The 15,107-nt window shown below is 32.2% G+C and overlaps 1 long non-coding RNA gene across 2 annotated transcripts; it reads right to left on the reverse strand.

The window, feature by feature from the left end:
• Positions 1 to 1,883: 1,883 nt before the first annotated feature.
• On the reverse strand, positions 1,884 to 14,248 carry LOC127710616 (uncharacterized). 2 transcript variants are annotated; one of them, XR_007986238.1, is made up of 5 exons: positions 14,172 to 14,248; positions 13,013 to 13,164; positions 10,819 to 10,963; positions 5,299 to 5,385; positions 1,884 to 3,283 (listed from the first exon to the last, which is right to left on the reverse strand). It is a non-coding gene; the product is annotated as an uncharacterized LOC127710616 (long non-coding RNA). The 2 variants fall into 2 exon arrangements; XR_007986237.1 differs by lacking the exons at positions 13,013 to 13,164; positions 14,172 to 14,248 and having other exon boundaries at positions 10,819 to 12,339.
• Between the last annotated feature and the right edge of the window lie 859 nt (positions 14,249 to 15,107).

Genomic DNA, 15,107 nt, shown 5'->3' on the forward strand with positions numbered 1-15,107 from the left:
GAACTGAATTTTAATGTGCGTACTGTTATGCGTTTACTTTTTAACATTGGCTAGAGGTATAGGGGGAGGGTTGAGATCTCATAAACATGTTTAACCCCGCCGCATTTTTGCGCCTGTCCCAAGTCAGGAGCCTCTAGCCTTTGTTAGTCTTGTATTATTTTTAATTTTAGTTTCTTGTGTACAATTTGGAGTTTAGTATGGCGTTCATTATCACTAGTACACATGTATATATATTTGTTTAGGGGCCAGCTGAAGGACGCCTCCGGGTGCGGGAATTTCTCGCTACATTAAAGACCTGTTGGTGTCATTCTGCTGTTGTCTGTTCTATGGTCGGGTTGTTGTCTCTTTGACACATTCCCCATTTCCATTCTCAATTTTACAATAATTATATAGTAACCATAATGTATGACATCTTATGTTAAACTTCTAGCTATACCTGTCGTTTATACGACATATGATTTAAACATCACAACATAGGATGTTGCTACGATAAATTCTAAAGCATAAACCTTCATAGGTCCATATACGCGAGTCCAAACCTAACTTGCTTTCTACAGGAGCCAGCTAGGCCCCAAATTTTATAAGGGCCCCGCCGAATGGCGGACGCCCTATAGTGATCTGTCCGTCCGTCTGTCCCAAATTGTGTCCGCTCTATATCAAGAGAACCGTTATGATTTCAAAGTTTATACTTGACATGTATATAAATCAACACCAGAGGGTGTGTTATAATTCATGTAAAGCTTCCTAGGTCAAAGATCAAGGTCAAAAACTATGGTTTTATTTGACAACCTCATGTCCAATGATAAAGATACAAATTTGTTACCACACATTATTCACAGCGGGGCCCACAGAGATGGCTCCCATCTCAATGATATCTAGTTTTTCAGGGGCTCAGTTGAAATTTTATGAGCCCAACCAATTTCAGACTAATACCAAACAAAAAACAAAACTTAAATGTACTTTAATTTTATATACAAATAAAGCCTGTTTGGGTTATCCTATCTGTAGCTTTTGAGTCTGGTACAGATTATGTGTTCACAACTTCATAATATTTAAATTATTGCAACCAGAAATGTATCATACAATTTTACAATACTGATTTTAGGTACATTTCCTACCAAAATTGTCTCTTCAATTTGAACTTCCCGTTGACAATATGGCTGTTTGTGTGGAACATTACATTTTCAAATCCAAGGCATCCTCTAATTGCGTTGATCAAAAATATTATTCAATTACTTTTTGTACAAGATTGGATAGTAAACTAGATATTTTGATTTGTATTTCCGATATTCTTCATTGACGATTTTGTAGTATACTGTCCTGAACATGCATGAAATATTTGCCACTGGACGTTAAGCAACCGACAATTAATCAATCAATTTCACTACTTTTTTTTTATAGCAGCTGTTTATGGGATGTGACATATCTGAATGTTTGTGTTGCTAGGAGAAGTTGGTGTTGATTGCAGATCTTTGAATATTTCTGTTCAATGTATTCAAAAACTATTATTGGAGGATTGGGAGTTTGACGTATTGTATAAACACATGTTCTATTACAGAAGACTGACTGTGTGTTAACCTCTAAAGGCCCTTTAAAGTCTAACCCTCAAGCTCTGAAGTCCATTGAAATAAAGAGGAAATTACTTATTTATCTATTGATAGTTATTTATTTTATTGCTCTGTTGGATCATTGATATAAGACCCCAGAAATTATATACCTTTTTATAATTTACATTGTTTTGGTACATTTGTAGTAACATATAATTAAGGATCCCAAGTTTGACATGTATTCAGTTCTAAAGCTGGCCTGATCAAAACTGTATAAAACGAAACTTTAAATGGAATGGTTCCTGAAGGGTCAACATGAAATTAAACTTTAGTAACTATGATGATCGTAATCATTTAATAAAAAATTTGAAAAAAAACGACAAATACAAAATCAATACAAAAATGTGAAAAAAAACCGACAAATACAAAATTAATACATTACACCGGTTACCTTAATCATGTCTTTTGGACGTCATTTTTATAAATTAAATCGTAAATTTTACTTATTTTTTGCTTGAATTGATAGCTTGTGCTTCTGACAACACTGGCCACATGCATGGAGCACCATAATACTTTGTTGGTTTGTGTATTCCATTCATATAAATATATTTCTAACATTTTTTTTTGTCAAGGGTGAGGTATTTTTCAAAAGGAAATAGACCTTAAAAACTTATCTGAACATCAACTATGGCTAAAAACTACTAACATATAATACGTTAAAAGCTGTCAACACTGTCAAAATCAATAGAAAGAAAAAAAAATATTTTATCTAAATTTGATATGGACCTTAATCATAATTCTTTGGTTTGTGCTGTTTCTCCGTTAAGCAAGTATTAAAGAGTTCGAGCAAAGACTGGTCGGTTCAGATACAAAATCTAATACATTTATTTTTTAGGGTTTTTAAGTATCAAACCTTTGCATTTTTTTTCTTTTATAGGATGTTTTAAATTGAATTCCTTCATCACTGACATGGTTAATAAGTAATGTGTATTCATTTTTTCCTCCACCTACAAAGTTACTGGTTTACTTTATTCGAATATTGTGTTTCGTACTTTTGCAAACTTTTACAGCATTGTTCAGTCCTGTCTGAAGTTGAATTCATTTCGATGTCAAAATGTATTACCATTTCATTCTTGTAGTATATATTATAAACAAAAACAAAAACGAAATGGTATGATGTCGGACATAAAAATACATTTTCTAAATAAAGGTGGTACATGTACCAAACATCTTGACGAAAATTAATTTGGCTCGTTTAATTTTCATAAAATTTTGACAAAATATTTACTTTGACTCTTTGAAAAAAATATAAAAATTACAAAAAACTGGAACCACACACTTTATCGGAAAAATTTTATTGGATAGATAGCAGTTTGACAGACACTAATTTTGATCATTGAGAAGCTTAATATTTCCTTAACAATGAACGTGATTATTTTGATTTTTACAGAGTTATCTACCAGTTGTGTTATGTACCACCTTAAGTTTACTCCGTTTTATTATTTACTTTTCTGAACCCTGAATCTTTGGCATTTTGAAGCACCAAAGTTCGCACATAGTTTAAACATCTATCGGTGTCACATAAGCCTCTTTATATGAAATTAAATCCTTTCCTTCATTAAAACGTCTTCCGAATGCAGCTACATAAGACATTTTGCATAAATGTGGTCCAGGTTTCAATCCATATTGATCAAGGTAGCACTCATATGAACAATTAAAGAAACAAGATATTTGTTCTAAAATAAAAAAAAAAAGGAGAAAACATCATGAATAATATATAAACATATAAAAAAAAAAACATTTCAAAGAAAATATTAATAATAATAATAATAATAATAATAATATTATAATAATAATAAATTATTATAGTTATAATAAATTTGCTCAAAAAGAGGCGAAAGATACCAAATGACGAATAAAAAAAGTTGAAGAGACACCGACACAATAGGCAAAAAACGAAAATGACGAAAAGACACAGTCTATACAAAACACTTCTTTAAAAAAAATGACTGAGCAACACGAACCCCATGAAAAACCAAAGGTACAACGAATATATCGTTATGTTTACTTTTATTTTCATCCAGGAGAGTTTGGAGTAACACATTAGAAAAAAAAATAATTACATGAATTTTCAAATTTAAACTACTCAAAATTTATGAAGTAAATAAATAAAAAAAGGTAAAGCCTATTCCGGACAAGGAATCAGATCTATGTACGGGGGAGATAATGATATTCCTTTAAATGACAAGCCAGATAACACGCCACTTATATGCAACAGCAAACTCTTAAAAAGAGAGGAGAATGATACCAAAGGGACATTCAAACTCATAATTCGAAAATAAACTGACAACGCAATGGCTAAAAAAGAAAAAGACCAACAAACAAACAACTGTAGAAAAACACAACATAGGAAACTAAAGACTGAGCAACACGAACCCCATCAAAAACTGGGGGTGATCTCAGGTGCTCCGGAAGGGTACTAAGCAGATCCTGCTCCGCATGTGGCACCCATCGTGTTGCTCATATTAGTACAAATCCGGTAATAAGTCTAATTCGGTAGGTCACATTCGGGAAAAGGGGACGGGATTGTAGTTACGACATTAAGAACAATTAAGGGATTCCTTCATTAGAACGTGATATAATTTCTACAGACTTTGCTTTTCATGGGTCAAGTAAGTGTACATTTTAACGGTAAAACACTTATTTTAATCCCTTGATTGATTGTTGGTTGTTTAACGTTCAGTGACAAATATGTTTAATGCATGTTCAGGACAAGAACAAATTAAAAACAAATACAATATATATGTTCTGTGATAACGGCCGTTTTGGATGAAGGTCTGGGAAATTTGGACAGCCATTTGAAAATTAAGGTATATTGGATATGGACAGAAACTGAGCCTTGAAACATGCCACCTGCAGACCCCTAAACGAATTGTTGCAAGGGTTCTTAACGTGCAGAGTGAATTCCTTGAACGGTTGAGTTAATTACAAATGTTAGGAATAGCAGTGAACACCGTGTGTAACCTAAAATGTGCAATAGTTGCAACACGTTCCTCTAACAAAATTGTTCCGCGTTTCTCCATGCTATGTGATGTGCACTTTCTGTAACGCGCTAGATCTAGGGTACGAGAATTAACATCAACAGTTTCTCTGGTTTAACCGATCCAACAACAAAGCGTTGATAAAGCAAACATGTCAAAAATTGAATCGGGACCTGAAGGTCTCTTCATTAGTCAGTAATGACTTAACGACATTGATAGATGGTAAAAATGTAAACGTAGGAATAACTTTTGATAAATGGTTTTAAATTCAGTTCGATGCCGTAGTTCGAAATTGTGAGTTATATCAAGCTTTCCGTTTGTTTTCCAATGCAGTGTTGTGACGTTGTCATGAGAAGCACGTGCAATCATGTTTGTTGAATTTTATTGGGAAATAATATCTCATTTTAAAATGCAACGCACTCGTTTTCTGCCAATCAAAATGACGGATTTTTATGAAACATACATGTAATGTAATAACATACAATATAACTGTACGAGATGTCGTCTACATCTTATTGATTCAGAAATAACAGAGAACTGAAGTAAAGTCCCTTGATTTCAAGTGTGCATTTCTAGTACATCTTTAAACATTTTTTGTCAATTCCTAGCAAGTACTTTTGAGACAAAAACCTAATATGGACTACATGTTAAAAAAAAATTAATAAGTTTAAACTTGTTCTTTTTACGGAAATGTTATTTATTCTACGCACCTTTTTTTTCATTCAAAACTACAGCTAGTGCAATCATACATGCACAACAGGCAAGACCACATATCATGTTGCACATTTTGTTTCATGCTGAAAGAAATTTACAAATACTTCAATCAAGATTTAGTGAAAAAAATATTAATTATAATTCCATTAAGCATGTAACGCCAGTTTTGATCGGATGACGTCTGGCGTCGCCAGTAAAACTGTTTTTGCGACCGTAAAATCCCAAATTGATGGTAGCAACTTTTCAAATACAAAACTTTTATCCCTTTAATATAATTTTCTTTTGAATACACTTGATTTCTCACTAGGTCTTCCTAAAATATTCATGTAAGTCACAACGTTATACTACAGGCTGCAATAGAGCTAGATTTGTTTTCTAGTCATTAACGTAAAATCAAACAGCGTCTTAAAGGGGTACCCAACACTTTGAATAACATAAATTTGGCTCGTAATATTTTGAAAAAAATATTTACCTTGACCTGTTGACAAAAATATAAAAATTTCAAGAAATCTATACAAACGTATATCCTATGATGCGCTCTATACAAACGTATGTCCTGGTTATTGCTTCGCTCGCATCACGGCGAGATGCTATTAGTTTCGTACTATATTCACGCCATCTTGAAATTATTATGTAACAAACATAGGTTCTCATTGGTTGCCTTATGATTTTGGAAAGATTCTTTTGGCTAGAATGAGATATAGAATAGGGAACGAACATGTTCCGGACAGGAGAAGATATCAAATACGGAAAATTTAAAGTATGTGTATTCAAGATCTGATTTGACACCCATTTAATGAATAGTTTTGTCCGGGTAGTATATTTTGATTTATTTATAAAGTTGAAGTGATATTGATAAATGCATTCTCAATTTGTATTTGGTTACCAACACTCTGTGAAGCTGTACGTTACATTCGATCTTCGCGCCATCTTGAAATTATTATTGAAAAAATATCGGTTCTGATTGGCTGCATAATGATTTGGCTAAGGTGATATTGGCTAGAATGAGATATAGAATTGGGTAGGCAGAAAGACCTGATCAACAAAAATTGCTAAATGTTGACATAATTTATTATTTAAACTAGTAGTATGGTTGTGAGGCTTGTTTAGGGGGGTATCAATATCCCATATCCCATTAAGTCTTTGTCCCAATATCCCATATCCCTTTAATGTTTACCCCTAATATCCCGATAATTTTTTTTTACAAATCTCCCGTATCCCTAAAACTATTTTGAAATATCCCAAAAAATCATTAATTCATTCCCAAACCCATTTTTGTATACAACATTATACAGTTATTTAATATGTAACTATGCAATAGATCAAAATATATATCCCGAGGTATGAAGATCAGCTCATTGTTCTATTGCCCGAAGCCAACGGCTGAGGGCAATAGAACAATTAGCTGATCTTCATACCGAGGGAAATATATTTTGATCTATTGCACTGTTACACATTCAATAACTGTTTTATTACCTAATACATACTGAGTCAGTTCTAACAAATTCTTAGAAATAAAACACATGAAAGTAACAACTGTATTAATTATAATGTGTAAGGAGCATACATGTACAACCAATACTTTAGAAAAACGAACATGAAATCATTCTCCTTTCTTGTTTCTTACCGATGCGTAGAAATCTTTCAACGTCGAAAACATTTCTTCCTTGGAGAACCTTTCGAAGTCATTGAATAATATGTGCTTTTGGTAACAGTAATCTCTGAGAACATTTACCGACATTTTGATCACATTTTTTGTATTTTTAGCGTCCCTATTCTCAAGTAAATCATTGAAGTCTCCATCATCAACATTTGCAAACCGCTCCATCGCGGAAGTTATTAGCAGACGATCAAAACAATAAACTCAAGAACGTTTAAAAGACCCAATTTGATTGGACAACATGAATACCTTTCAACTAATCAGATTTCAGAATAAGAGGTCATAACAGGTCAGTGCAATAGACTGCACACAGGTGCAATAGAACGATAATTTCCAGTGCAATAGACCATGGAACAAAAAATGGCAGAAAAATAGCAAATAATATAGAAATATTAATAAAACAGTAAAATACTCTTTATTAGGTAATAATCGTAAATACATGTTGTGCGTTGTAGTATGGATGTCAAGGATGTGGACTTTTTCACAGAGAAAAGTTAATCATTCAGAATTATCCAGAGACCTTTAAATTTTAATCTACATATCTCTGGAATAACCAATATATAACTAAGCGTTTGTAACAAATAAAAAGTTACTGTAGAGATAAGCGTGAGCCACCAAATGTGAGCTCATCAAAGGCACGTAGCTAAGAGAATCACCTAATGTGAACTCACAGATGACACGTCGTTTTAATAGAAATGCTAAGAAGCAAAAAGTCCAATTCTACAATAAAAAAAGAACGGAATGAATATAATATGCGGCAAAGAGCTGTACATGAAAAAAAGCATGTAGTTAATCTATTAAAACGCAAATTATCAAATCAGGAATATATCCTGTTGGCGAAAGGCTTGAAATTTATACCAACGTCATCAAGCAAAAATGCAAAAATGTCTATACTTAAAGACTACAGTGAATTTGCTAGACAACTGCGATGTCGATATATGTTCCGTCATGAAGAAAAAAAATTGTAAGGGTCCCGCGGAACCCAGTGTCTCGCCTGCTTTTGCTGTTAATCGCAGGCTCAACAAAAATGAGGAAAAAAAATAATAAAAATATTCCTCTCGATACTATCTTTTGATTGTAAGAAGCTTCTGTCCAAGTCTGGTAAAAATCCAGGATAGTTTATGAATCTAATAAATGTTTTAAAAACTTTAACTGCATACTGTATGTAATGTTAACTGGAAGAAAAACTAAATCCATTTATAAGTAAAATACAGAAAAAACAGGTACAAAATTTTAACAAAATTTCCTTCTAGATACTAGCTTTTGATCATAAACACGCTTCTGTCCAAGTTTGGTACAAATCCAGGATAGTTTAAGAAAGTTATTAAAATTTTAAAAACTTTAAACACAGAGTGAATGTTATATTTCCTGGCAGAAAAACTAAGTCCATTTATAAGTAAAATACGGAAAAAATTGATTTTTTTTCACTAAATTAACTTCTGGATACTATCTTATATTTCCTGGCAGAAAAACTAAGTCCATTTATAAGTAAAATACGGAATTTTTTTTTACTAAATTAACTTCTGGACACTATCTTATGATCATAAACAAGCTTCTGTCCAAGTTTGGTAGAAATCCAGGATAGTTTAAGAAAGTTATTAAAATTTCAAAAACTTTAACCACAGAGTGAATATTTGTGGATGCCGCCGCCGACGACGACGACGCCGACGACGCCGACGACGGAATGTAGGATCGCTATGTCTGGCTTTTTCGACAAAAGTCGAAGGCTCGACAAAAATGACCTTCATCCATTTCATAGCAATACAGGATATAAACCTGCTTCTACGTGCCACACGTCGAAAAATTATATCGATTTAACAAAGCTTGAATTATCTTTTCTAATAAATAAAAAAAAAAACAATCTTACTAAGGGCGAAAGAATAGCAAGTACGCAATTTGAAAAATGATGAAACAATAGTAATAAAAAAGGCAGATAACAATTCAAATTGTGTTATTTCAGACAGACTAGACTACATAACAGAAGTCACAAGACAACTAAATACTCAACATTACTGCCAATTAGATTCATTCAAAGGGGCATTGGTTGTCAAATTCATGTTCATCGATTTGACTCAAATTCTCATTTTTGATTTATAGCATACTAAAACATATATCCAAATTACAAAAAAGTATAAAATAAACAATTTACAAGGCATGGGCTCGATAAAATGTTTCATCGTTTCTTGTGTATTTTAGTCTAGACGCCATCTAATTAACTATCGAATTGACCTCCGAAGACTGCCGACGGTCATATAAGCGATTTATAAACATAAATATAGATATAAATAGATAACAAACTCGTGCAATAGGATTTGTCTAGGTCTGTTTAATTTTATATTATAGGTTAAAAATATAGGGACGATGGATTCATAATATATGATGGAACATCAGACGAAATTGCAAATTCTTATCTCTATCTGCATAGAAATAGCTGTCACTCACAAGATGTATTTCTAGGATTTATTAAAGGTGAAGCAATACGGCAAATTAGAAACACAAATAACCATAACAATTTAATAAACAATCTAACTAATTTCAAAGTGAAATTATTAGATAGGGGTTATGATAACGTCGAAATAGATGATAGTATTACTGATGCTTTATCAATTGACCGTACTGAATTATTACAGCAAAATAAATCGAAGGAAAAAGAAAATATTCTGTTAGTTTTGATAACAAAATATAACCCATATATATATATATACGTAAAATAAAGAAACGGGCATTTATTACAGTTTGACGAATTGAGATTGTGTATAAATATTCAATGCTGCACAAATAGTTGCGTATAGCAAACATAAAAGTGTTGGAGATATGCTTAGTAGATCAAAGTTGAAGACTGTAACATAAAATTGACAGTTGGACCCCTGATGATGGCAGATCTGTCATAATAACTAGCTGACTAGACCTATTGATGAAGAATTAAAATATAATTATATCAATATATACATGAATAATTTTCATATTTGATTATATTAAAATAATGCATCTAAAATTATCATCCCAAGCAAGAGCCTCTAATCCCAAGCTTTAATTGCCGAAACACTAAAATAGTGATCAATAGTACGTGTTGGGTCCTATCATGCAATTTGGGATGCGTGGTTGCATGGGTGTTTTATAATAACAAAACTCAATGAAAATCAACAAAGCACTTAAATAACTTTTTCTAATAAATTTTTTTTGGCAATTTTATCAAGTGAGATGTAAATATTTCTGTACTTAACTTTTAATTTTCACATTTTTTTTTCATTTTTCATTTTCAAAATTCAATATCCCTAAAAATGCACAAATATCCCATATCCCATTTATTTTTAGGACAAATATTCCATATCCCTAAAATTAAAATGGCAAATATCCCGTATCCCAATTTTATTCGCAAGCTTAACTGAATTCAGTAATACTTGTAAATAAGCAATAGGCTTAAGTTGTATATGTTCAACCGTAAATATCCACCAGAAATGTATGTAATTGCACAGAACAAAAGAAGACCAGACAAACTTGAAACTAGGTCAAGTGTATTCGTATCTGTTCACTCGGATATATATATATATATATCTCATACAAACCAGCAAAAATGGTAAACGTGTTTCGAACAGTACGTACTTTTTAATTGTATTGTAAAGCAGGAACATACGCTTGTAAAGATCCGAATAGGTTCAATGTACACTTACGTAAACCTGTTTGTTTTTAATGAGATTAGGTTAAAGTTGTGGTTGCCGGAGACGACAGCTCCTGAAAACACAACATTGGCTCTCGGTAAATAAAAATTACACACACACACACACACACATATATTTTACATATACACATACATACTACATACATACATTACACAAGTATTTTAGTCAATACTTACAAAACAAATCGATTGGAATAAAGAAAAAACGTTCCGTTTGGTGTACCACAATAAGTAACTGGTATACTATGTACATATATTGGTTAAATTGACTTGTTTTGTTCTGCGAAATTCGTGTAATCCTTTACTTCTTTGTATTTATTTTCTAAAAATACAACGTTTACTGATACATAGTATTGTACTTTCTTTACAAAGGGTTTATTATCGAATGCGGATGTTTATATATAAAGCCATAAATCTAAATGGAATAATTTATATTTCGGGCTGTAAACCGAAAGGACCGATATTGATTTTAATACTGTTTTTCATTCATATAATAGAAAGAAACATTTAACAATATGTAATATGTAAAACATTGATTAATAGGTGTTTACTTAACGTCCAGTGGCAAATATTTCATTTTAAGAACGATAAATAACACATGATTGCGTTTGAAAGTACAAGTATTCAGTTAAAAAAAGTAAGAATTAAACTATCACAGTACACATTTGATATACAGACAATTGTAGAATACTGTCGACTATATGTAAATGGATCTGTAAATTGTTAAAAGACATATCGTTGGTAAATATCGAAATACCTTTGACCCACGCTTTGACCACACCCGGCCTTCTGTTTAGAACAAATGCAAATTGACTTTTTTCATCCTGGTACTCGGTCAGGTAAGAGCAATTTGAAGAAGTAAAAATAAACTTACCACATCTTCTTATATCTATTACAATCGGAACAATTGAGGGGGAAATGTACTGTTTTATGTTTTCTATAGTTTAGTTTAAACATATTTATTCATAGTGGATTGGGAAACAAGTTATTACAATTTATATCTTTCCACTTTGCTGGTGCGAGTGCCTACTTGTAGCGGCATTAGACTGCTCTTTTTCGAAATCTACAAGGCCACGGTGTCTTTTACATGCAAGAGATATTACTCTCTCTTAACGTGGGTAGGCCATGAAAAAATAATAAACAAATAACTGAGAAAAATAAAAGAGAACACATTACTAATTTTACATGTCAAACTACTATTGCTTACACAACTACAACTTGTACACAACATATTCAAAAAAGTTAAACGACTAATAAAGCAGTACGTATTAAACACTGATATATTTAAATTGTATACATCCATGTCACTACTAAACTGTCCTGAACATCCATGAACTACTTGTCACTGGACGTTAAGCAACCGATAATCAATCCATCAATTGTTCTACTTTTTCAAGCAGTTGTGTATGGGATATGACATATCTGAATGTTTGCCAGAAGATGTTGGTTTTGATTGTAGATCTTCGAATATTTATGTTCAATGTTTTCAAAAACTATTATTGGAGGATTCAGAGTTAGTGACACATTGTAAAGACAATATAGGCATTCTTTGATAAAGGCATTCTTTTTCTATATATTACAAACAAGAACGAAATACATGTAGCAAGAGTGCTCACGCTGAGATGGCTCGCCTGTACTGCTTTACTAACAATTGATTTGACGTTGAAAGTCTTAAGGATAAAGGTTTTACTACAGGTGTAACAAAATTCAAAGCGCAAATGTCCATAGTGTTTGAAGTGCAAATGTCCTATCGTTGTACAGGTAAAAAAGCGCAAACGTCCTGTGCCAACAATTACACAATGACGGGATGTATAAGTACCGAGCCAAGTCGAATAAATATTGCCATCAAAATTATTTATTTTGTAAAAATATTTCCTTTCTCAATTTGGACTGTTTACCTAACAACAAAATTATTCAGACTATTTGTCCCCATTCAAATGCATTGATCGTCCAAAGATAGGAAATTTCAACCCCCGGAACCCCCCTCTAGATCTGCCACTGACCATCGTGTATACTTTGTGAAGTTGATACTGAATATTTATCAACAAGGTCTTGGTATCTTTCGATGATTTTTTTTTTTAGAAAAAGAACGAAGGGTTCTTTGACATGTCCCTGGTTCAGCAGCTTTCTGCTCAGACACTGGCGACGTTTAATAAGTCGACGCCGCAAACGTTGGATAGAAATTTATATGTGTCACATACTGCGACTTTCGTCGCACCCGAGACAAAAAATGATGAAGGCGTCGGGCAAAACAGAATTTTATAAATCATGTTTTCCGTTTCTTGTTGTTTAATTTTCTGAATACTTATACTTTGGAATTACAAAGCACCGAGTTCCGCACATATTTAAAACATCTATAGGTGCCACATACGACTCTCCAAATTATGGCAAAGCTTTTCCTTCAGAGGAACGTCGTCCGAATGCTGATAAATAAGACAGTTTATAAAAAAAATGGTCCAGTTTCAAATCCAAATTGATCATGGTAGCACACATATGAACAACTAAAGAAACAAGATATTTGTTCTGAAATTAAAAAAAGAATTATAATAATCATAGTGAAAAAAAACATTAACACATTACATTAAGCATTTTGTTTAGTATATCGAATGTATCCAAACTTGTTGGTACCCGAGGACGTTTTTTTTTTTAGAAAATCAACATACCTAGGGTTTAATTTGTTTTTATACCTGTGTTTCAGTGTTCACAAAGTAAAACAAATTTATTCTAAATGTATAAATAATAAAAAAAATGATGATTAATGATGTCTTCATAAAAGAGGCGGGCTATAACAAAATGAGAGTCAAAGTTCAATAATTGAAGAGACACCGACAAAAGAAGGGCAAACATAATTGATTGATGGTCGCTTAACGTCCAGGGGCAAATGTTTCATGCATGTTCCGGACGAGAACATATAAACAAGAAATAAAATAGGTAGTTCCGGTAATAGAGGCCGTCTAGGAGTAAAGTGAATGAACTTGACTGAAATTTAAAAATGAGGGTATATTGGATAGGGATAGAAATTTAGCCATGCTTGATTCCTCCTACTGACCAATCAAAGGCTCTTAACGTGCACATAGTGTATCACTATCTTTACAGGACGCATCGGATTTAACGCCCCTATTCTGAACAGACATGGCTGTGTACTAAAACATTCCGCACAGCCAAAGGGACGCCCCACTTTGTCAAGGATTTTACTGCCTGTCGAAAGTAGACCAAAGTTGGCAAATTTCTATTCTATAGGCACCCTTTGTAGAGCGGTAGAGAGCGGTAAAAACGGAAGAAGACGAAAAGACAAAAGTCTACAAGCACTACAATAAATACTCAGCAACACGAATCTCATCAAAAACTGAAAATGCAACGATTGTGTCGTTATTTTACTTTTATCTTCATTCAGGAGAGAGTTACTGTTTGAGCAACGTATTTAAAAAATATTGAAACGCATATCTTTCTACTTTATTTTATTAATAAATATTTTTTTGCGTAAAATTTAAACTAGTCCTAATGACGGAAATGACATCTACTTTACTCACCTTTGCTATTCCAAACTACAGCTAATGCAAACATACAGACAAGACCACATGTCTTGTGATACATTTTTTTTCATACTAAAAGAAATTTAGAACTAATTAAGATATAGCTTTCTGCTTAATAGATTCTTTTTCTGCCTTAGTTTTGCCTGAATAAAACAATGACTTATAACACTGTTAAATTTGCTTCCAAGTTATCTAATATATAAAATAAAAAATGTATACAGTTATGTATATATTTTAAATTATGATTTGCAGTACCATCGATCAAGGTTATCAAACACCGATGACATAAAATAATTTTGACAGATAATCAGAGATTTATAAAAGAATGTTAGACAGATACCCATAAGCTCAACACCACAACCAATTAAAAACAAAAATTAAATCATCCACATTATAATGATATAAATAAATGTATTTACTGTCTTCTGATTGGTTAAAATTATTACCTTTATTTTCAATGTTGTTAATTTTTATGGCGACACGCCCACTCTGACGTTGTGTATTCATACGCCAACATGTGTGTACGTTGTTATTGTTAATATACATAATATAAAAAGCTCTTTGAGCCTTATTTTTGATAGAAATTTATTTATAATGAATGGCTATTATTTATTTTGAATTTATTGAACCATAAAATGAATTTTTGACTCTTCACATTTTACATAATCCGCTTCGCGGATTATTCAATGTGAAGAGTCAAAAATTAATTTTATGGTTCAATAAATTAAAAATAAACAATAGCCATTCATTAAGTACTCATAATTGTTTTTATACTATACACCTTCAAGATGAAAAATATGAAGAAAAAAAAAAATAGAAAATGACAAGATTGGTTAAAGAAAAGTATAAATATAAAACAGAATATTCGGTATGATTGCCACTGAGACAACTACCAACAAGAGCCAAAAGGATACGGAAATTACAACTATAGGT

Source organism: Mytilus californianus, unplaced genomic scaffold (genome assembly GCF_021869535.1).
Source record: "Mytilus californianus isolate M0D057914Y unplaced genomic scaffold, xbMytCali1.0.p SCAF_8, whole genome shotgun sequence".
NCBI classification, from domain to species: Eukaryota; Metazoa; Mollusca; class Bivalvia; order Mytilida; family Mytilidae; genus Mytilus; species Mytilus californianus.